We start from the raw sequence: 25,301 nt of genomic DNA on the forward strand, positions 1-25,301 counted from the left end.
GAGTGGAACCGGCTGGTCCTACAGGCTGAGCGCAGCTAGGGAGAAGCTATGGCAGGCAACCTAGCTCTGATACCATGTAGGAAATATAAAAGCAAGTGCAAAACTAGAAATAAAACAAGAGCAAATGAAATACAAAGAGTTACCTTGAGATGAGTGTAGACAAGACACAAGATTGATACTTTCATTGATGTGACACCTACAATATATAGGTGAGAAGTACAAGATTGAGTAGACTGACTTATGGGATAAATGTAGAGGTGCCACATGGCACTAGACTCAAGACACAAAGACTTAAGTGAAACTAGACTAGAAATAGTACACCTAGTGTGCACTTATTTCCAACAAGGGCGACAGGCCGGCTTGAGTCCTCGCCAGCGGCCGACGATGAGGTGTATGGTCCCGTAGGGTTTTGCCCAGCATGTGGAGGCTGGAAGGCCGAATTCTAGATCATCGGCGGTATAAAGGAAAAGAATAAGAGAGCCAGTTTGGCTTGTATGAAATTGATTCATGTTTAAACTTTATTTTTATAAATCTTATCTTTGGCATTATTGTATTGTGGAAAAAGGCAAAGGCTGTTTTAATAAACCTTGTGAAAGGACCTTAATTAAGGAACATGTTTGTTTATAATCTTAATAATTTATAATATGATCAAATTAAGAAACTAGTGAGAGACTGAATGACTAGAAGGATAGACCGAAACTTGTTTAGAAAAATTTTCAAGATATATCTCTTTAACTTGCATATTATAAATTATTAAGATTATAACTCCATTAAGGTTTGAATAGTTGTCATGTGAATGCCATCCATTGGATGCTTTAGACTAGGACAATCATCCAAGATTTTGAACCCATCTCAGACAAACATGGGTCTCGGATGTGTAATTCCCAGAGGATCATGCTCTTAGATGTGTTAATCCCAAGATACTAGATGTGTAATTTTTAGAAAACTAATCATCTCAGATGTGTCAATCCTGATAATCTTTGGATGTGTCAATCCCAAGGCACCAGATGTGTCAATCCCAAGGCACCAAATGTGAAATTCTCAAAAAAATGAAGAACTCACATATATTAATCCAGAATGCCTTTAGATGTGGTGCTATGATAAGTATTTGATAGTTTTGAACTTTTAATGGATACAATGAAAGAAGCAAGCTCACCCTTGCTCGCGTCTAAAAATCGTACGAAATGCCAAATTAGTTGGAAGCACTGTTGTCAATCTAACCACTGGAGCTAGAATCAGTTATATGAGATGCCATGAAAGTACACCTTCGTGAAAGGTTTTGTCCTCTAGGATTTCAAGAGGATAAAATGAATGAATTTTTGGAGCTAACCCAAGAAAGGAAGACCCTAAAAGAATACCACCTAAACTTCTCCGATTTGCTCCAGAGATGGATGAGGTAACTCTTCTCCATTGATTCATTTGGAAGCTTAATCTACCTTTGAATAACCTCATCAAGAATGTAAAACCATCCTCTATTTCAGAAGCCATAATTATAGCCAGAGACTGTGATAAAGTTTTATATATATATATATATATAGAAAGTGTCGAGAAGAACATGAGTCCTTCCATGTTAATCAAGAAGAGGTCCCCTAATTCAAGAGGAACGTCAAGCCCACCCTTGGCTACAAGGAATCATGAGCTAGAGCAAAAATTAGGTCAAGAAATAGGGATAGTAGGGTTAAACCGAATTCAACAAGTATTTCTGTGAGTAAATAGAAGAGGATTGGTGCAAGATTCATGTGAAGTAGTGTGCATGATGAATAGAGGTATTCTACAAGACGATACTAAGATTATGAAATTGTTATCATAGGTTAGATTACGTAATAGATTGATTTCCTTACGTTTTTCTATGATAATTTATTAAGTACCATATTACATGGAGGTATAGAATAAGGATTTCGAAGGTTCATATCATATGAGAGGTATATGATGCATGAAATTAGGATAATAAGGCCAATTAATTTTAGAATAATAAAGACCTTTTGGAGGCACAACAAAACGAGCCAAGCACATGAAATAAAAGACTCTTTAAGAACAATGTTTAGATAAAAGAGAATTTTTACCTAGTGGTGGGGACACCAATTTGAAAGAGACAAGAGGATTCACTTAGATACTACCCCAGCTCGCGAGATGAGGACATCTCGAATCTTTTAAGTGGGGGAGATTGTAACGTCCCTCCCAAGCCATGTATGTATGTGTCTCTTTTAATATAGATTTCAATAAGAAAAGAGAGTGTAATTAGAAAGAGTGAGACAATAAGGCTAGAAACATTAGAAAAGTGTTAGGATAAAAATATTAGCTCCAAAAATCCTAAGAGAAATAAGAACATAAGAATAGTCCTATTAAGAGATAAGTATCCCCAAAAATAGAATTTCGATTTTAGGTGATAAGAGGTCATTTTTAGAGTACTTTTACACATTTAGAGTCCATGCATACTAAAAATGTGGAAAAAAACAACGCGTTTCTAAAGATGGTGCGTTTGCGGCTATATACAGACGTTTTTGCCTATTCTGCCCGCGTTGGCTTGTAGACCAGATGCCTTCCCGTTCTTTTGACTGGTTACATGACCATATTCTGAGTTTTTATCAGAGAGTTATGGCCGAAACAGTTTGCTGTTTCTGTCAGGGTCTCTACCTAGAAAAAACTGTGAGAAGGCAGCAAGTAGCCTCAAGGTAATCCTAGAGTTTGAGATGTATATATCCCTTCATTCTTATCTAATATCTCAGAAAAGAAGCTTAGATTGCTATAGTCTTTCGGAGGAAGAGACCAAAACTCCATAGCTTTTCTTGTAGAGAAAGAATAGTAGACCGTAGTCCTGTTAGAGAAGGTTATTTTGCCATAGATCTTAGAAAGAGAGAAGAATCACAATATGAGTAAGAGGAGATAAAGCTTGGAGATTATTGGATGATTTCAATCAAAGGACAAGGTATTAGAAGACTCTATTCTCATATGTCAAGTTCTAAAGCTCTTGTTAACGAGCAAAGGCAACGATAAACGACAAATTTCTATAAGGTATATACATATTTTGTTTTTCAATTATATATCATTCTTAGGGGTTGAGGTATGGCCCCGGCTTCTCTATTGATTGTTACAGTGATCTATTTGATTGATTTACCATTTAAAGTTTGTATTCTTTTAAACAACAGCATATGTCTTAATAAAGAATGTCTTATCGCAATCTCAAGTTGAAATGCAAAAATCTGTGTGAGAAAAGGATTGTTTTCTTAAGAAGGTAACATGGATTCTAGTCATATGGTTTAGTGAGTAAATGGATTGTTATCTTGGTTAAATTAAGGTACAGGTACAACTTCTCCCTGCCTTGACGCTGCCCCGTTCTTGTGCTTGTGTAGCCGGACGGCGGAGACGTTAGTAAGGCCCGGAGTTGGCCCATGGTATCCCTCATACCATTGGGAGAATGAGGTTTGCCGATTGAGGCAAGTGATTGTGATGATGCTGCCTAGTTCTGAGGGCCCAGGCTAGTGCGGTGAATTAGCCCACCCTAGTGTGCAGACATCCCTCTGAGGGGCGGGAGGATCGAGCGATGGAGCCTGAGAGGGCTGTAGGAAATATAAAAGCAAGTGCAAAACTAGAAATAAAACAAGAGCAAATGAAATACAAAGAGTTACCTTGAGATGAGTGTAGACAAGACACAAGATTGATACTTTCATTGATGTGACACCTACAATATATAGGTGAGAAGTACAAGATTGAGTAGACTGACTTATGGGATAAATGTAGAGGTGCCACATGGCACTAGACTCAAGACACAAAGACTTAAGTGAAACTAGACTAGAAATAGTACACCTAGTGTGCACTTATTTCCAACACCCTCCTTAAGTGGACACTAGGAGGAAGACAAAAAAGACAAGACTAGAAGATAGACATAAAGACTGATAGACTGAGAGACAAGACATGAGAGACAAGAAGATCCTGAGACACCCCTCCTCAAGTGATATCCTCATATGGGTCCACAAGGGTAGGGACAAGATGGATCTAAAACAAGACACAGTCAGATTGATAGACAGATAGACAGACAACAGATAGATAGACAGACAAGACTAGACAGACAACAGATAGATAGACAGACAACAGATAGATAGACAGATGACTGACTGTAGACAAGCAGATGGACCTTGAAGACAACCCCTCCTCAAGGGCAATCGCTGCCTCTTGGGTAGGGACAAGAGAGAGGTCAAAAAGCATAATGAGTAAGACACTAGAACCCCTTGACCTACATCATCGGTGGTCAAAGTGGTAGACAAGAAAGGTGAAGTAATCAGAAAGCCCATTCCTCATCATGTGAGGAATGAACAGCAAGATCTGCTGTTGTAGATGCTGCAGCAACATGTGCTGAGGCAGATGCAGGGGCTGATGTAGAGGTTTTAGAGTAGCAGTCCTTTTCCCGGTGATTATCACGGCCACAAATGGTGCATGGATGAGCCTTGAAGCAGTCCTTCTCCAAATGATTAGTTTTTCCACAATGGGTGCAAGGCTTTCTTACCTTAGATCCTCCTTTCTTTGCTAAAAATGCAGTGTCAGTTACCTTTTTTTGTTTTGTTCTTTCCTCCTCTTGGAGAGCATTGATGATACCTTCAAGAGTAGGATTATTGTGATACTTGAAGGTAGTGACAAGAGTAGCATAGGTATCAGGTAAGCTTTTGAGAAGCACAGCAATAGCAATATCTTCGGAGATGGGGGACTTCACTGAAGCAAGCTGAACCATAAGACTGCGAAAATAATTGACATGAGAGGCTATACTAGCTCCCTCCTGCATATATAGATCAAAGAATGAGATCATAAGTGCAATCTTAGAATTTTTAGAGCGGGGTCCAAAGAGGGTATCCAAAGTGATCCATGCTCGAGAAGCAGACTGTATGTCGGAGATGTGATGAATGTAATCATCTCCAAGACCGAGCAGGATGATAGCATAGGCTTTGTCATTCTTAGCAGTGGGAGCATAAGTGATAACTTGCTCAATGTCGGAATCTTCGGGAGCAGCATGGTGAACAATGTCCCAGAGACCTTCTTTCATAAGATGGCACGTGATTTTGATTTGCCAAGTATGAAAGTTGGAGCCATTGAATTTGTCGATAGACATGAGAGAATGAGTAGAAGAGGCCATGTGGGAAGGTCTTACCTCTTGCTAAAATGCAAGGGCAGTGTCTATTCCCTTACAAGATTGCAGAAATGAATGAAAGAAGAGATCCAAACTGTTTTTAGAAGCCGGCTCTCTCACCACTTGTCAAGGCCATAGCATTTGACAGCCTATCGAAGCATGAGGAACTAGCAGTTTGTAGATAAAAAAGGACTAATCAGCAAACTGATGGAGACAATGCACAATTACCTTGTAGACTCTTCAAGAGGAAGCAATGGCAGAACTGAATGCAGCAAAAAAATAGCTCGTTTAGGAGGACAGTCGATCTGCAGCTTCCTTGAGATGATACACACCCTTGAGTTGATGAAGAAGGCAGCCAAAGATGGGCTGCAACAGTATGGCGGGCAGCAGCAGCTCCAAGTGAGAGAGCAGTAGCAGCTTCACGAAAGCAACAGAAGTATGCAGCAGCTACTGAAATCAGGCCGGCGCAGGGTGGACAGTAGATTCAGGTCAGCGCAGCCTTGAGATAAATGGAGCCGGCGCAGGGTGGACAGCAGATTCAGGTTGGCGCAGCTATGAGATGAGTGGAACCGGCTGGTCCTACAGGCTGAGCGCAGCTAGGGAGAAGCTATGGCAGGCAACCTAGCTCTGATACCATGTAGGAAATATAAAAGCAAGTGCAAAACTAGAAATAAAACAAGAGCAAATGAAATACAAAGAGTTACCTTGAGATGAGTGTAGACAAGACACAAGATTGATACTTTCATTGATGTGACACCTACAATATATAGGTGAGAAGTACAAGATTGAGTAGACTGACTTATGGGATAAATGTAGAGGTGCCACATGGCACTAGACTCAAGACACAAAGACTTAAGTGAAACTAGACTAGAAATAGTACACCTAGTGTGCACTTATTTCCAACAAGGGCGACAGGCCGGCTTGAGTCCTCGCCAGCGGCCGACGATGAGGTGTATGGTCCCGTAGGGTTTTGCCCAGCATGTGGAGGCTGGAAGGCCGAATTCTAGATCATCGGCGGTATAAAGGAAAAGAATAAGAGAGCCAGTTTGGCTTGTATGAAATTGATTCATGTTTAAACTTTATTTTTATAAATCTTATCTTTGGCATTATTGTATTGTGGAAAAAGGCAAAGGCTGTTTTAATAAACCTTGTGAAAGGACCTTAATTAAGGAACATGTTTGTTTATAATCTTAATAATTTATAATATGATCAAATTAAGAAACTAGTGAGAGACTGAATGACTAGAAGGATAGACCGAAACTTGTTTAGAAAAATTTTCAAGATATATCTCTTTAACTTGCATATTATAAATTATTAAGATTATAACTCCATTAAGGTTTGAATAGTTGTCATGTGAATGCCATCCATTGGATGCTTTAGACTAGGACAATCATCCAAGATTTTGAACCCATCTCAGACAAACATGGGTCTCGGATGTGTAATTCCCAGAGGATCATGCTCTTAGATGTGTTAATCCCAAGATACTAGATGTGTAATTTTTAGAAAACTAATCATCTCAGATGTGTCAATCCTGATAATCTTTGGATGTGTCAATCCCAAGGCACCAGATGTGTCAATCCCAAGGCACCAAATGTGAAATTCTCAAAAAAATGAAGAACTCACATATATTAATCCAGAATGCCTTTAGATGTGGTGCTATGATAAGTATTTGATAGTTTTGAACTTTTAATGGATACAATGAAAGAAGCAAGCTCACCCTTGCTCGCGTCTAAAAATCGTACGAAATGCCAAATTAGTTGGAAGCACTGTTGTCAATCTAACCACTGGAGCTAGAATCAGTTATATGAGATGCCATGAAAGTACACCTTCGTGAAAGGTTTTGTCCTCTAGGATTTCAAGAGGATAAAATGAATGAATTTTTGGAGCTAACCCAAGAAAGGAAGACCCTAAAAGAATACCACCTAAACTTCTCCGATTTGCTCCAGAGATGGATGAGGTAACTCTTCTCCATTGATTCATTTGGAAGCTTAATCTACCTTTGAATAACCTCATCAAGAATGTAAAACCATCCTCTATTTCAGAAGCCATAATTATAGCCAGAGACTGTGATAAAGTTTTATATATATATATATATAGAAAGTGTCGAGAAGAACATGAGTCCTTCCATGTTAATCAAGAAGAGGTCCCCTAATTCAAGAGGAACGTCAAGCCCACCCTTGGCTACAAGGAATCATGAGCTAGAGCAAAAATTAGGTCAAGAAATAGGGATAGTAGGGTTAAACCGAATTCAACAAGTATTTCTGTGAGTAAATAGAAGAGGATTGGTGCAAGATTCATGTGAAGTAGTGTGCATGATGAATAGAGGTATTCTACAAGACGATACTAAGATTATGAAATTGTTATCATAGGTTAGATTACGTAATAGATTGATTTCCTTACGTTTTTCTATGATAATTTATTAAGTACCATATTACATGGAGGTATAGAATAAGGATTTCGAAGGTTCATATCATATGAGAGGTATATGATGCATGAAATTAGGATAATAAGGCCAATTAATTTTAGAATAATAAAGACCTTTTGGAGGCACAACAAAACGAGCCAAGCACATGAAATAAAAGACTCTTTAAGAACAATGTTTAGATAAAAGAGAATTTTTACCTAGTGGTGGGGACACCAATTTGAAAGAGACAAGAGGATTCACTTAGATACTACCCCAGCTCGCGAGATGAGGACATCTCGAATCTTTTAAGTGGGGGAGATTGTAACGTCCCTCCCAAGCCATGTATGTATGTGTCTCTTTTAATATAGATTTCAATAAGAAAAGAGAGTGTAATTAGAAAGAGTGAGACAATAAGGCTAGAAACATTAGAAAAGTGTTAGGATAAAAATATTAGCTCCAAAAATCCTAAGAGAAATAAGAACATAAGAATAGTCCTATTAAGAGATAAGTATCCCCAAAAATAGAATTTCGATTTTAGGTGATAAGAGGTCATTTTTAGAGTACTTTTACACATTTAGAGTCCATGCATACTAAAAATGTGGAAAAAAACAACGCGTTTCTAAAGATGGTGCGTTTGCGGCTATATACAGACGTTTTTGCCTATTCTGCCCGCGCTGGCTTGTAGACCAGATGCCTTCCCGTTCTTTTGACTGGTTACATGACCATATTCTGAGTTTTTATCAGAGAGTTATGGCCGAAACAGTTTGCTGTTTCTGTCAGGGTCTCTACCTAGAAAAAACTGTGAGAAGGCAGCAAGTAGCCTCAAGGTAATCCTAGAGTTTGAGATGTATATATCCCTTCATTCTTATCTAATATCTCAGAAAAGAAGCTTAGATTGCTATAGTCTTTCGGAGGAAGAGACCAAAACTCCATAGCTTTTCTTGTAGAGAAAGAATAGTAGACCGTAGTCCTGCTAGAGAAGGTTATTTTGCCATAGATCTTAGAAAGAGAGAAGAATCACAATATGAGTAAGAGGAGATAAAGCTTGGAGATTATTGGATGATTTCAATCAAAGGACAAGGTATTAGAAGACTCTATTCTCATATGTCAAGTTCGGAAGCTCTTGTTAACGAGCAAAGGCAACGATAAACGACAAATTTCTATAAGGTATATACATATTTTGTTTTTCAATTATATATCATTCTTAGGGGTTGAGGTATGGCCCCGGCTTCTCTATTGATTGTTACAGTGATCTATTTGATTGATTTACCATTTAAAGTTTGTATTCTTTTAAACAACAGCATATGTCTTAATAAAGAATGTCTTATCGCAATCTCAAGTTGAAATGCAAAAATCTGTGTGAGAAAAGGATTGTTTTCTTAAGAAGGTAACATGGATTCTAGTCATATGGTTTAGTGAGTAAATGGATTGTTATCTTGGTTAAATTAAGGTACAAGTACAACTTCTCCCTGCCTTGACGCTGCCCCGTTCTTGTGCTTGTGTAGCCGGACGGCGGAGACGTTAGTAAGGCCCGGAGTTGGCCCATGGTATCCCTCATACCATTGGGAGAATGAGGTTTGCCGATTGAGGCAAGTGATTGTGATGATGCTGCCTAGTTCTGAGAGCCCAGGCTAGTGCGGTGAATTAGCCCACCCTAGTGCGCAGACATCCCTCTGAGGGGCGGGAGGATCGAGCGATGGAGCCTGAGAGGGCGACAAGCCGGCTTGAGTCCTCGCCAGCGGCCGACGATGAGGTGTATGGTCCCGTAGGGTTTTGCCCAGCATGTGGAGGCTGGAAGGCCGAATTCTAGATCATCGGCGGTATAAAGGAAAAGAATAAGAGAGCCAGTTTGGCTTGTATGAAATTGATTCATGTTTAAACTTTATTTTTATAAATCTTATCTTTGGCATTATTGTATTGTGGAAAAAGGCAAAGGCTGTTTTAATAAACCTTGTGAAAGGACCTTAATTAAGGAACATGTTTGTTTATGTCAAACAGTGTGGTAGGATTAATTAGAAAACAAATTGACGCGTGAGTAGGGTGGAAAGTGGGAGGATGGAATGCCCCGACGGCACCATCCTACGGACGGGTGGACCCGATTAGTCGGGTAGCTTTCCAACATATTAAGTGAAAGCCCTACGTTAGATAAATAGGTTCTCGGGCAACTCTATTCTAGAAGACTAGGCCAGCGGCTGTGCCTTGCATGGATGAGGAAAAAAGCGTTGCCTCTAGAAATCAAGTCTTGTAGTTGCCCAATTTATGTGATCAATTACCCTATGGGTGATTTGATTTTAGAAGACCACGCTTCCCCTGCGGGATAGAACTAGGTCTTACCTATGAATCGTATCCTTGAATCTCTGTATGGTCAAGGTGTCGATGAGTAGGAAATTTTCTCTAAGATAAGACTTAGCGGACTATCTTAAGTGTTTCCCCTATTTGTGGAAGGGGGGAACCTTACATTGATGGTCTCAATCGGCGGAGTGTTGGTGCCCTTGATGGCCTCGCTACATCTAGCACGCCAGATGTGCCAGGCTGCTATGCAACTGCAAATCTCCCATCACTGGCGTGAGCTTGGTCGCCAGACACCTATCGGTGGGGTTGTGCTTGATACTGCTACAATACGATGGTGGGAGACCTGAAGGGCTAGTCCTCCCCCATCCTCCTCGTAAGTCCTGACCATTCTAGCTTCGGTGGCCCAAGCAACAGTACCCCGAGTGATGATCCGGGTCGATGCCTCATGCATAGCGAAGATGCGGAGAATCCGCTGCCGAATCTGCTGAGCCTTCAGGCAATTCCAAAGGCGATGTCACTGAGACTCCTGGGGGTGGTCGCACCTCAGGCAAGCTATTGACCGACCTTTGACTGCCAACCAACTACGAACTGCCAGACTCCTCTATGCCGTCAGCCAAAGAAAGAGAGTGATCTTCCTCAGTCGAAAGAGTCCCAGAGCCTATTCTAGAAATCTGAAAGGAATCGTTGTGATAGGCCCTGAGACTGCCAGTGTGCTACTGCTTTCAGTGTGCCATCTATCTCAGGCATCTGGATCTTGCGGCCAAGCCGCGCTGTATATGCAAAGAAAGGGGCATCCAGAGAGTCCACCTGATGTGTGGGATATGCCAAGTCCACTCTCTTGGGTCCCAGTGCAACCGCGTGAGAGGTCGGCACTCCCAAATCCATAGCCGCCAAAGTCTCTCCCTGGCCACCTTGGCCGGTGATGGATCTATGTGCCATGTCCGTGCCTGTGCCCGAAAACCAATCACCCTCGCCCTCTGCAAGGTGCAACCTCTGAAATCCTCCAAGGGGTGCTCTGATCTCTCTAATATCTGCTAGAAAAAGTGAGCAGACCACTATCCTCATCTGTGCTGCCAAGAAGGCCACCATTAAGGATGGCTTTCCTACCCCCTTCATGGATAGGGTCCTAGAAGATGTCACCAGTCATGCTCTGTATAGCTTCATGGATGGCTTTAAGGCTGCCGACAAGCATAGAAGGCAATTGGATGTTAAAGAGAATGATTGGATATTGCTGAAATTTGAGAAAGCAAGACTAGCAAAGAGGCCTGGCCATAGTTGTTAGGTACGAAAAGTTTGATTTGGTACGGTACGTTCAAATATGGTCTCGGAACGCACCGCTAAATTTTGAAAATAAAAATACGATGGAGGTACTGTCCATTAAAAAATACTTAAAAATATAAATATAGATGCAAAACTTAGAGAAGTTACAAGTTACAAGAGATACAGTCCATTAAAAAATACTTTAATACATAAATATAGATGTAAAACTTAGAGAAGTTACAGGTTACAACTTACATTGTACAGTTTACAACTTACCCAAAACATAAAAAATTTAGAATGTTGCAACTTGCAAGCTGCATAGGAAATGAAAGTAGACAAATGTACATGTGACATGTCAAAGAGTCGTGAATATATATAAAGCCACATAAGTCGGCATGCCGCATGGGCAAGTACAAAAATGTGAGTACAAAAATGCAAAAAGCCCATAGAGGACTATAGAGGCCAAAAGCCTATGTCACCATCTATGTCAGGAGTCAGGACTCAGAGCTATCGCTAGGCTCTTCAATATCCTCACTAGAGGAGGACACCTTAGAGCTCCCACCAAAATCCCCATCGCTAAGAACGTTGCCCTCATTATCATATTCGGGCTCCCTAATATCACCATGAACTACCGAAGAAGACTCCGCAATGGAAGCATCCTCAACTCTAATCACTGCAGGGGTAGAGCTCCGACTCGTGGAACCACGTCTGACATAGGTAGCAACTGGGCGATCAGAGCCTCGGGAGCCAAAGGTAAGAATAGGCTGAACGTGTACTCCACCTCTAACTCGGCGGCCACAACGAGTGCGAGAGACTCGTCTATCAATCTCCTCTAGCTCTTTGTAGAGCTCTGCATATATGGCCTCCTCCTCTACATTACGCTCCTTGTGGACACTTTTAAGAGTGTGCACCGTCAACTTAAATTCGTCGACGTTTACCTACAAGTTTTATAATTGAGTAGGCGCTAAATAATAAAACATTGAAAGTTATAAGTCTAACATGTTACATAACAATATACTTGTCTAGCTTGACTCATATCGTGCATTGCATGCACCATGCGCAAGTTATTGCGGCAATAGACCAGCCACTCTAACTGTCTCGTGCTCAATCGATTGCGTAACTTCGTGTGTACAAGTGAGTAGAAACTCCAGTTCCTCTCACATGCACCCAAAGAGCAATCCTAATCCACAAAAAAATAAACAATGTTCAGGATTCTAGTATCAACATATAGTTTAGTAACTTGGTGCCAAGTGGTTAGTGGTTACCTGCACTAGAATCCTCAAAGCCACTCTTTGTAGGTGAGGCTGTTAGTAAGCAAATGACTCCCACCAAAAGAGAGGCTTCACCATAGAATCCCTCCTCCAACATACCGCATTGGCGAATGCGGGGCCCCTCTGATCATTATAGGTGATGAGCTCCTATAAGAACTAAAATTGTCCATTCTCATCATCAGGTAATGCTTTCGGTAAGAAAGCATCCCTAGCTGAAAGCAACTCTTGATCAATGAAAAGTGAGAGTGCTTTGTAGGCAGGATACAACAAAGTAGCAAGGCGATGGATAGGCCTCTTCATCCACTTCCATCTCTTCATCCACTTCGGTAAGAAAGCATCCCTAGCTGAAAGCAACTCTTGATCAATGAAAAGTGAGAGTGCTTTGTAGGCAGGATACAACAAAGTAGCAAGGCGATGGATAGGCCTCTTCATCCACTTCCATCTCTTCTCCACAAGTGCCAAGATAGCATCGCATTGAGGAGTAGCCTCAAGGGGATCACTATGAATTTTAAAATAAAGAGAAGAATATCTTATATGAGAAAAACGAAAGAACAAGTATTTAGATTCAACATTCTATTTTAGCTTATTACTTATTCTTGAATCTTATTTACCTTGTTAGCATATACTCTGGATCAAGCTCATCGAGGACTGTGATGCGGGTAATCTCGGCAATGGCCTCTCTCATAAAGTGAGCGAGGAGCTCCATAGTAGCCCCCTCCATGTCTGTCATGCGTAAAACCCTATATAAGGGAGTAACCGGAATGACTAGGGTGCAGACCTAGCACCATGACTCCTCTCTCAAGCATAGCCGTTGAATGGCTCTTGCCTCATCGACACGCGAAGGTATCTCACCTTGTATCCATTCCTGCCACTCCAGTGAAACCACTATTACTTGGAGCTTAGGCATGACATCATAAAGGCTCTCTAGAAGAAGCCACATGTAGGCAAAGCGCGTCGAGGGTGGCTTCTTCATCTCCAAGTCGCTCTGATGGTGAAAGATAGCAAGGGCCTTGACTTTTTGACTGAAAAAAGTGACAATTTGAGTGGCTTGTGTCACCACACTCTAAATTGCCTAAGTCCTCCATAAGCAAGTCAAGGCAGTGAGAGGCACAAGGAGTCCATACTATAGACTTAAACTCCTCCTCAAGCAAGCAGCCCATCTTGCGGCAATTGGACGCATTGTCCGTAACCACTTGAACCACATTTTCGGGGCCAACCTACAAGGATGATGGATGCATGAAAAAGGAAAATAAATAAGACTTGAAAGTTGAGTAAAAGGCTAAACTTTCAAGCTTCAAACTCAAAAATTAAAATTGTATCCCACCTCAATTATTGCTTGTCGAATGTGGCGATAGATGAACTTGCCCAAGGTTTTCTTCTCCGCCTTTCCGGCATCCACGGCCCGCAAGAAGTACGTGCCAAGAGGGCAAGATACTAGAATGTTGAGAATGTCCCTCTTCTTTCTATCGGTCCATCCGTCGGAGAGGATGGAACACCCTTACTTCACCCATCCCGCTCGGACGGGCTCGAGGGTCTTGTTGATTCTCTCCTTTTCTTCATCAAGTGCCTTCGTGCACATGTCGTTGTAGGTGATACGATGCCAAGGGCCATGACATGGTCCTACTTCGGCAATGGCCCTCACCATCCTTTGCCATTGAGGAGTTTTGAGGACACGAAATGCGAGATTGCACTCAATGACCGTGCGTGCAATCTCCACATTTGCGTCTTGTTGCTTTGCTCGGACCCAAGAGAGAGAGAGGCCACATTTGCTCCAATGGAGTCTCCAAGAGTGGCTTGCCTCTTGTGTGGAACCTCAAACTCACTTGGTCTCTTTGATGAGGGGTTGGAGTTGGTGAAGGGGGAGAAGGATGCGGAGAAGGATGAAGAGGAAGTATCTCTTGCTGGCGGGATGACTTCGTCTTGAGCGGCGGCAATGGCGGGGGGGACTCTTCCACTATCACTTGCTTCGCCAAGCAAGGAGTACTTCTTCACAATGCCATCGGAAATGTCTTGAGAGATCATCTTGCAAGGTGCAATTTGCCCCCCCATCTTGGAGAGATGTGCAAGAAGCCTAGTGGTACTACTAGTGTAGGCCTTGCCACAATATTTGCAAGGCCACTTCTATGCCCCGGACTTCCCCTCATTCTTCTCATGTGTAATGGCATGCAAAGTAAAGGCTTCATGCTTTTCTCTCATGGTGAAAGAGGAGAGAAGGGTCCTGGGAGAAGGAAAGGGAGAGGGAGGGAGAGGCTTGAGGAAGAGGGAGAGAGAGGGAGAGGGAGGGAGAGGCTTGAGGAAGACTCAAGAGGGAGAGCCTAGAGGCTTGAAAGTTGAGGAAGAGGGAGAGGCTTGAGCCTTGAGGGGGAGGCTTGAGCCTTGAGGAAGAGGGAGAGAGCCTAGAGGGGACTCAAGGGAGAGGATAGACTTGAGCAATGAGCAATTGTGAGGGGAGGCTTGAGCCTTGAGGAAGAGGGAGAGAGCCTAGAGGGGACTCAAGGGAGAGGATAGACTTGAGCAATGAGTAATTGTGAGGGGAGGGTTGAGCAATGAGAACTTGTGAGGATGGGGTTGGGGGAGGGCCTGTTATATATAGATAATAGGGAGAGGCTCAAGGCTCAAGAGTCAAGCCTCAAGCAAAGGCAAGTTGGCAACCAAAGGGCCAACTTGCCAAGCCTCAAGGCAAGCAAGCAAGAGCTAAGGAATGAACAGCCCCAAAAAACGCCCCACAAACGGCTCTCCAAACGGTCATAAATGGCGAACAAAACGGTCCAAAAACGGCGAAAAAAACATGGAAAAAAAAAACGGTCAGATCCGAATAACTGAACCGTACCACATCGAAGTGAACCATACTGTACCGTATCGAATTGAACTCTGGCGGCGATGCGTGAACTCGGTGCAACTACGGGCTTGGCAAAGAGGGTGGATATCCTAAGCTTGCAACCAGGTACTATGGGCCTTTTCGAGTGATCAAGAAGATCAATGAAATGGCTTTCAGATTGACATTGCCTAGTCATTGGCACATACACAATGCTTTTCATGTGAATCTCCTTCACAAGTATGTAGGGTCGGAGCCCAATGAAACGGTCATTGAGGATCCACCAAAAGTGGATGGCTTGAGGAGATCTTGCAGCCAGAGCAGATTGTATATCACAAGAAACGCGAGATGGCTGCAGGCAAAGTTGTCAGGCGTTACCTTGTGAAGTTTAAGAACTATTTTCCCATTGATGCTAAATGGGTAGATGAAGAGTTCTTCAAAGATTGCCTGCATGTGCTTCAGACATATTTGGATGCTTTTCAATTGTAGATAACTGTTTAGAAGCCGGGGGGATGTCACCATTTGGCTACCTAATTGGTTCACCCGTGCTTTCATATCATGTATGTACATTGGGCTAGTGTCCATGACAGTTGTATATGCCGGGTGTTTCCCAAGCTTCCAAAAGTGTTTCTGGGTACTATTCACTCTCCTACACACTCCCAATGACTGAAATTCAGCAAAACAGCTCTCTTTCTTGCTGTAATTTCTTGTCTTTTTGCTGAAAATCCTAATTTTAGCCTTTCTTTCTCAAGTTGAACCATAGGGGAAGCTTTCCTAGGGTTCCCTTCATCCTCTTGAAGACTTTTGTCGCGAAGGATTGCGACAAAACAAAGATTTCAACACTCCAAGCACTTCCATCGCGAAGACTTCCGCTGTCATCGACTCTACTTGCAATTGGTAAGCTTTTATGCTTAAATATGGAAGCAAGTAGCAAGAGGGAGGAACTGGATTACAAGATCACATACCCTGTGTAGTGTTCTCTTGTTCTACGTGCTCTCTTCCATATTGTTGCTACCAGGTGTTGGTGGAACAATAGAGAGCAGATAGTAGGGAACATGGGCACTTGAGAGGGTAGTGTGAGTTGCAAGTCTTCACCAACAACCACATTGTTTGCAATACTGTATTCATATGCATTGGTATGGAAATCAGGTCAGAAATGCCCATGACACTATGTACTTGATTCTCCCAAGATCAATATACTTTATTTGAGGGAGGGGGCGGCCGTTCTGGCTCATTGTGCGTCTCTTGTCAATTCAGCAAATTACTTCTTATATTGAGCATGTTGTCCATTAAATCTTGGTGTATTTAAATGTATTGATTAGCATTGTGTTCAACCAAGTTACACTACTGGAGTCAGCTACCCACCTACCATAGGCTATTTCGGTCGACCTCTAGCAAGGTGTCTACACGGCTACTACACACGTTCCTGGTGGGAGCAGCTATATATCACATCCTCATCATCAGTTTTGTATAATTCTGGAGCACTTAGCCCTTAGTCTTCCTCTGTAGCTGCATTGTTTTCTCTTACAGTAATCTAGCTTGGTGCCCTCCCTACGCATCCCTTGGTTTCCCTTTGGCTACTGGTCTAGATGTTGGTGTGCGGAGACAGTGGCCACTCTTGTACTCTTTGGGATCATAGTTTCCACGAGTTTCGGAAACGGGGGTGCGGAGCACGGCGGGAAACGGAGTTTCGGAGTTTCGGCCTTCGGGAAGAAACGGGAAAACGGAGTTTCGGTTTTAGGGTTTAATACATACATATATAATTAATAAAAACATTACAAAAGCTTGAAAAATACATCTTTGCTCAAGTAGAGGGTGTGGTAGAGGGCTGATGTGGAGGTAGAGGAGTAGAGGGCAAGGTAGATGGGTAGAGCAGCTCCAAACAGGCGGCGGAAAGAAGGCGCAAAATGCCGGCGAAAGAGAGCACGCGGGTTTCTAAACCCTGGAAAAAATAAAACTTGGAAACGCCGTTTCCGTTTCTGGAAACGTTTCCGAAACGTTTCCACGTTTCGGTGGTCCAGAAACGCCGTTTCTGGAAACTATGTTTGGGATATATAGTGGATTGTCTTGGCTTGGCTATTCTCATTTTTTGCTACTATTCATGGTTGTTGCAGTTCATTGTTGTTTTAGTACTTGTGCACTTATGTTCACTCATGTTCACTGAGCACTTGCATGTGAGCACCTTGCATTTCTCTCTTCATGATAGGCTTGTTCTCACTATGCACTAGCACTTTGTAGCTATTTGAGCAGTTCTGGTGAGTAGACTCCCTAGCTCGACATACTGTCATCTGAGAGAGAGTCCACAAATGAGTAGGGGACCTGAGCCACTTAGGTTGGCTACAGTCTTCTGAGACGATCTTTGGTTTGCACACCTAAAAGCATGGTGGACTAAATATACTTGATCTGCAGTATCATCTCTTTGCAAGAAAGGCCACCATGATTCCTACTTTTTTCAACTTTGGCAGCCATGGGCCATAATGCTTGCAGACGTGTGCTTCCATCAAGACTAGAGCTTATGGCAATCGGCACATTTCTCATTGGGAAGAAGCAATGCTTAGTAACTTTGAACTAAAAATTTTGGGATGCCCTTATGCATCTTCCATTCTTCGTGATTGGAAATTAGCATCGTCCTCTATTCCGTTAGAGGAAGCAACACAATATCCATGTCAAAAGTCTAAGGTTGTGAGGCATGTTTAATCTTTAGAAATTGGAATACACTTCAAGAAGAAAAAAAGAAATGCAAGAAAAGCAGCCGTCCACATCAATAGCACATGTGATATATCAACATTTATGGAGCCTTAAAGTGTTGACTTTATGTATCTTAAAAAATAGGAGAAATTATCCAAGCATAAAATAATCCACATATGCTTGAAGAATATATTGGCATATGCTTTTTAAAGTTGCCTTTATAAAAAAGGGCACAATCTAATAGAAATGCTATGAGCGTATACAATTTCTGTTTTCAATATTTTAGTCTCTATGCCCAATTAGTGCACAAGTATCTTAATCTCTTTTCATTAGCCATTAGCTATGCTTAAAACATGAGCTCCTTCTTCTACTTTGATCCACCCTAAACCTAACAGTGGTATCAGAGATTTGTTAAGCCTAGGATTAATCTCTTCTACACTTAACATTAAGCAAGTGACTACTAGCTTGTTTTATAATTAAGCCTAATTACTATATAATTATTTTAAAAAATCATTTTTATAAGATTTCCGGGTTTTTGTCAAAACCTACAGCCCTTTGATTGTTGAATGCTCTCTCCACACAACTTGGGAAGGCTTCCTAGCTCCTAGGCACTGCTCCTCATCGCCACACACACACAGAAGTCGCCGCTAGCGCTGCGAATTCGCACCTACAGCACCAGGGAGTTTTCTGAAGAACTTTGATTGCTGTGGCTTCTCTTAATCAAATTATCCCAATTCCTCTCACTTCCAAGGGTTTTTGGGCATGGTGAATTGATCTGTAGCCTTAGATTTGAGAGAAAACGTCGCTATCTACCTCAACCAAGCCTGTACACACCTCAGAAGGCTGTTATGATAAGTGTGAGATTAAAGCTTAATCAAATTGCTTAATCTTATGTTTATGGGCTCAAAACTCAATTAAACACATTGCTAAATCTCCCTCTTGAATATTTTTACTTGTATGTTTGAGGAGGGTCATCAATTTCTTGCCCCAAGTTACCTTATTTTTCTGCAGTACAACCAGAATTTTACCATCACTAATGAGTGATTAAATATCACTAATCTCAGTGTTGTTTTAGTAATTGGGGGTTGAACTTCAACATTGGGGTCTTGCTCCAGCCCTTCATGACTTAAAATTCCAATTCCCCTTACCTTTGTATCCCAAACATGCATTCAAATTCACTATACAAATCTGTTCTCTGTTTTGGGACTGCACTTGCATTTTTCATGATTGAATCACTCAAGCTAAACATTATTCCTCCTTGAATCTTTGTCAATTCATCAGTCACTGCTTGCGAGAGTCTCCTAAGTAAAGATCATGAATAACTCCATGCACAACGTGAGGTTTAATGGGACGGGATCCCACATGTAGCAAGTAAGGGTGAAATTCATTCTAATGAAAAAGGGCTTATGGGCTATCACTAATGGAAAGGGCGAGAAGCCTGGGACAAGAGAGGCCAAGGAAGAGTGGGAAGCTAAGGATGAAAAAGCATTTGCAATTGTTGCATTAGGGCTTAGTGATGATTCCATTCATGATCCATAGTAACCACGGAACGCCGTTCCGCCCACCTAGAACGTGGGAACGGCGTTCTGTCTGTGTGAAATCCAAGGAATGCCATGGAACGGCCACGTGGAACGTTCCCTTACCCACTTACAGGCTGTTCTGTAGGAGTGGTTGTGGAAAGTGGCAAAATGTGCGCCGTTGATGTTTGCAAAATGGGTCGACCACCTACCTTCGCACGTCGCCCGTCCGTCGTCTGCAACTGTAGCCACTCGTCCGGACTCCGTATACCAGGTACTTGTGCCGTGCTGTTCTGTGCAGCCAGCCATAGCCATACTACATAGGCTCCTAACTATAGCATCTGCAGGCTGCAGCAGCCAGCCTGGGCACTGCCATGTCATCACACCTGCAGGCTGCTGGAGCTTGGCTGTCGTACCTACCAGCCTGGGCCTGCAGAGCCTGGGCCAACTGTAACTTTTGTCTAGAACCTGCCACGTGCCATCCAGGGTGTGCAGCCTGTCGACTGTGACTATTTACCGGCTGATTGCTGCTGCAGTGCAAAGTGCCAAGAGTCTCCGTCTCCAGAGTCCAAGGCTCAAGCAACACTTGTCAGTGGTCACTATCCGTCTCCAAAAAATGGCTTCTAAGTGGTGGGATGAGGTTGATAGCACTAACAAATATTCCAGCAAGGGAGGAGCAAGGAAGTGGAAGTGCCGCTATCGTGGCATCGAGAAGAATGGAGGAATAAACAAAGTCCATACTCATCTCATTGGAGAGAAAGGCCACGGCATCAACTCTTGCCCTCTCATTCCAAATCCAAAGAAGGCTGATCTTACCGCATTCGCAGCTTCATTGGATGCACCCAAAGCACCTATGACACGAGTGGTTTCTTGTTCATCGGGCTCAAGAGGAGGTGGGGCCCCCTCTTCCACTCCTTCTAGGTCTTCTCATGTAGGGCCCTCTGCGGTTCCTTCTCATGCTCCTGTTCCATCAGGCAGGCAGGCGAACCTTGCAGCTACATGGCATCTAGGCAGGAAGGCACAGGTAGATGCAGTTGTTGCTCGTTTCTTTTACAGTTGTGGCATATCTTTCAATGCTGCAAGATCTCCTTATTGCAAGGAGATGGTTCAAGAGATTGCAAGGTTTGGTCCCACTTATGAGCCACTAAGCTTTGAGGCTTTTTTGAGGACCAAGCTTTTGCAGGATGAGAATGCATCCATTGAGCTAGCATTGGAGACTATCCAAGAGGGGTGGCAGAAGCATGGGGTCACTCTCATTGGAGATGGTTGGAGCGACACAAGGTCTCGCTTGATTCAAGGCATTGTTGCATACTCACGGGTAAGTCATACTTTGTGAGTTCCATTGACAACTCCGAGGGAGGGAAGACCCATTGCCACATTCTTCTAAAGGTAATACACAGATTCTTGTGGTGGTTGACATATTTTCTAAGATGGCACATTTCATTCCGTGCAAGAAAGCAGCCCAGGCTTCGGATATTGCAATATTGTTCATACGGTATATCTTCAAACTTCATGGGTTGCCAAAATCTATAGTTTCTCATCGAGATCCAAAATTTACAGGACATTTTTGGACTTCAATATTCAAGTCTCTTGGTACAAATTTACTCTTTAGCTCTGCTTATCATCCACAGACAAATGGACAAACGGAACGAGTTAATGAGATTTTGGAAGAAATGTTGCATCATTATGTTCAGTCTCGATTAGCTTCATGGGAAGAATATTTAACTTTGATGGAATTTGCTTATAATAATTCTTATCATTCAGCTATTGGAATGACACCTTTTCAAGCAGCTGTGGATGGTGATTTTCCAGTTTTAGATGTTTTGGATTATGTTCCAAAAATCGAAGATGAATACATACTCTTAATTTCAGAGACAATTCTTGATGTCAGACAGAAAGAAACACGACATAAGCTCACTACATAATTTTTGGTTAATGGAGAGATCTTGATGATTCTGACTCTACTTGGCAAAGTGATGAAGACTTACAGGAATATGCAGAACTTCTTCAGGAATTCTTTCAAAGACAACCATCTCTTCTTATTAGCCGGAGTCTTATTTTTTAAGTGGGAGGGAATGTCACGATCGTGACTAACTCTCTTAATCTCTCTCTAATTACTCCTTAATCTCTCATTAACTATAAAGACACCTGTGAAGGGTCACACCCTTGCACATGGATCACTATCAAAGAACATGTCTATTCATTAAAAGACACCCCAAAAATCCAAAGGACAACCATTGATTCAAGAGCCACACCCCTTCTCAGGGATGTGTCTCTTCAGTTGTACCCTTTCAGCCTCTATTTAAGAAAGGTCTCCGTCTCAATGCAATCACTCAGTCTTTTCCTTCAGTATTTGTCTTATGTTCATTAATTAAGTCTTAATCATGTTAATAAAGCTATAAAAGCTTTACAGGCTCTACCGTCATCTCTTGGATGTAGACCCATCTGCACCCCTCACCACCCTCACCTTATAGCTCATAACAATCATCCACACATCTGCCATCGATAGTTTTCCACACACCCACCAGTCCACCACCAAAGCCTGCCTAGGTAACTTGTCTCAGAATTGTTGGTATGACGATGGATGGCATATCACACGTGCACGTCTTTTGTGTGAGTTAGCTACCAACCAAACGGAGAAGCTTGAAGCTGAACGGACTAACGAGTACCTTAGTCGCCCGCAAGAAACGAGCACATTGTCGTAAACAGCATGAGGACTTATAGCAACTCGTCCCAAGTGGTAATTCTGACGAGGCTTGGCGTAGGACCGGGAACGCCGCTTACCCACCCTCGTCACAGACCCGCACATCTGGCACTCATATGCACACACATTATACCACATACCCCATCACCCGCCCCTCCCACATCCACCTCACACACGTTCCACCACATCCACCTTCACAAGAGACATGGTGGTGAAGGCTATATGTAGGCTTTAGAATGGCCGATCACAGGATCACGAGGGGCTTGTGGCTGAGCACCTCTCTTATGCAAGTGATACCTTGGCTCCTAACCCATATGTTTAATAGGACCCTCTTAGAGGGCTTTCGCCCCACCTGGTTATCACACATTATTGTGCCTATCCATAAGGTGGGAGATCCCATGGATCCTAATAACTACAGAACCATCATGATTGGCCATATCTTGGCAAACACCAAATAGCAACTCGAGATATCGAGGGTAGAGCCATGATAATAGTGCATGAGCATGTCTCCCACGATCTGAATCTGAATTGGTGTTGAAGATGATGTGAGATCACACCATGGCGATTAAATGAAGCGTAGAAATAGTAGCCCATGATCGCATTTGAACACAAACCAAAGTGCTCAAAGCGTAAGAACAAGGACTAACAATGCACAAGTGCACGCAAACATATGAAAAGGAAAGAGGAGGGGGGTTTCCAAACAAAAATAGAAGGGCGTATAGAGTGTGGAAAGGTTAAAAACCTTTAGGGTAAGGAAAGAAAGGTGTGAAAGAGTAAGGAAATGGGAAGTGTGAAAAGGTTGAAGAAAACCCTACCCCCCCCCCCCTCCCCTCCCTTCTTTTTTATCAACTTTTTTGTGCCTCTTGTCACGTTGGTGGTCAGCTGCTGCGCTGAGAATTGTGAACTCTCCTGAGTTCAATGAAGGCTTCTCCTTCGTAATATTGTGCTGAGAGCTCAACGTGTAGCTTGATGAAGCAACCAATGGATGGTCTTGGCTTACCGTTGCTCAGAGCTCAGAACTTGGTGATGACTTGTTTAACTTTGCACTGCCAAAAGTTCAACTTTACTCAGCTTACCTCTCATGGATATCACCATTTGGTCCCTTCACCAGTCTTGACCAGTGTTTCACACATTGAGCAGAGCCAAGGTATGAACGGCGATTTTTCCACATAAGAAAGATGAAGCATTTAGTGATAAAGTTTGGTCTGAAAGATGGCTACAGAGCATGAACATCATGGGATTTTATTCATCGAAGTGACTTATAATGCTTATAAGTCAGTGTGTTCACACATCACAAAAGAAAGCTAAAGCATTTATTGATAAAGTTTGGCCTGAAAGATGGCTACAGAGCATGAACAGCATGGGATTTTATTTATTGAAGTGACTTATAATGCTTATAAGTCAGTGTGTTCACACATCATTAATGAAGGACTGGACATAATATTATTTTGGGCATGGATAGGTGGACAAAAGGAGGCACCTAGGGAAAACTTGGGCTACAAGCTTGGGAAAAGCATAAAGTTGATATTTTGGGCAACCCAGCTACTTTTGGCAAAAAGGAAAAGCACAAGCCAAAAGTAGGGCTGGTCGACTCTATTAAAAGTAGGGAGAGGCTTCTCTTTTGGATTATCACGCGCATGCCTCTGCTGGCCGACTACAACTGTGACCGCTCCCTACAGGAGGCCTACAGATCGGAAGACAATATACACACATTTAGAACACTTAACTTGAAGTTAACAATGGAAACAACAGCAGCAACATAAATACTGGAAATACCAAATATACACATGACACCAGTACTGGGGCCGGAAAAGGTTGCCCCCCCCCCTCAATACGTTTTCTATTTCTTGGAGTATTTATATATGTACAAGTGTCACGGGCCCTAATAGGCCAGATTTCTCCACCAGGGAGTGAAAACAACTTAAACAAACTAGTTCAAGTCGATGATGATGTGTTGATCGGAGTAGCCTCAAATCACAGGCTCATTCCCACCTTCATTGGGTGCACACTTGCCTTTCACTAGTCTTCGGGGACCGTGCACAAACAGGCACGCCCGTACTAACGCAGGCAAAGTGGTACACCGCGGAGGGAACATTTCCCGGTTCTCCCAGATAAGCTTTGCACCCGGTTTTTCACCCAGGTTTTTGCTAACCTTCACTGGCCCTCTGAACCTGAGGGCGCGCTTAGCATGCACACATAGGGGAAAACAAACCAACAAGAAAATTTCCAAGGAATGGAAATGAAAAAGAAATTCTCTGTTCCTGCACTACACAAAACTTGTAGAACTTGAAACTTAATTTTAAAAGTTAAATTTTACATAAATTCAAACATAGCGTCTGGAATAGCTTGTTGCAGATAAAACAACAGAAGAGTCCCTCTATTTTGGAGTCTCGTTCTTTTGATTCAATAGCAGCAGTTTGTACAACTAATAGGCTGTAGATAACACCATTTGCAACACCATATGCAAGTAAATCAACATCACCAGGTGTACACAAGCCAGGAGCAGCAGGGCTGAAGACTGAATTTGTAATAGGTGCAGTAAATATTCAGGCAACAAGTACTGTACGGTCAGCAGTACGGTCAGCAGGTACAATAGGTGCTGCTGGTACAGCTAGTACAACAAGTACAGTTGGTGGGTGCTGCAGGTACAGGTATGGGCAGCAGGTACAGTAGGCGGGTGCTGTAGGTACATGTACGTGTGCAGCAGGTACAGTAGGCGGGTGCTGCAGGTACAGGTACGTGTGCAGCCCTGCAGGCAGGTACAGCTGCAAGTACAGCAGGCGGGTGCAATCCTGCAGACAGGTACAGCTGCAAGTACAATTCAGCAGCTTCAGGCGGGTACAACACGGTTTGAAGGCAGGTGAATTCAGCCTTTTGGGGAGAGAAGCGATGGAGGAGAGAGAGCAGCCACTAGGCGATGGAGAGAAAGAAACCACCAGCCACACACGTGGGAAAACCTAAAAAAATGTTCCATGCAAAGCCTTTATCAAAGGTTATAAAACCTTATTACCCATTTAATACTATGGGACCCACACTAGAAAATGTCCAACCCTTCTTTTAAATGTGTGTGAACACATTGCCTTATAAATATTAAGGTTGGCTATAACTTATAGATTTTTTTTTAGTGAAGATGTATTTTATTAATAATAAGAAAAGAGTACATATAAACTGTGGGATAGTCTTCTCAAACAATCAAGCGAAGAACTACCCAGAGAAACTGCTCAATCCAAAATC

At 42.6% G+C, this 25,301-nt stretch overlaps 1 protein-coding gene and 1 pseudogene across 8 annotated transcripts in view; one reads left to right on the forward strand and one right to left on the reverse strand.

Moving 5' to 3' along the window:
- LOC147604415 (uncharacterized) overlaps positions 1 to 25,301 on the forward strand; it is a 146,060-nt gene that overhangs the window by 77,981 nt on the left and 42,778 nt on the right. The gene's annotated exons all lie outside the window — the stretch shown is intronic.
- On the reverse strand, positions 11,567 to 12,643 carry LOC147604416 (uncharacterized; annotated as a pseudogene).

This window comes from Cibotium barometz, chromosome 62 (genome assembly GCF_041138505.1).
Source record: "Cibotium barometz isolate CiBa-2024 chromosome 62, ASM4113850v1, whole genome shotgun sequence".
NCBI classification, from domain to species: Eukaryota; Viridiplantae; Streptophyta; class Polypodiopsida; order Cyatheales; family Cibotiaceae; genus Cibotium; species Cibotium barometz.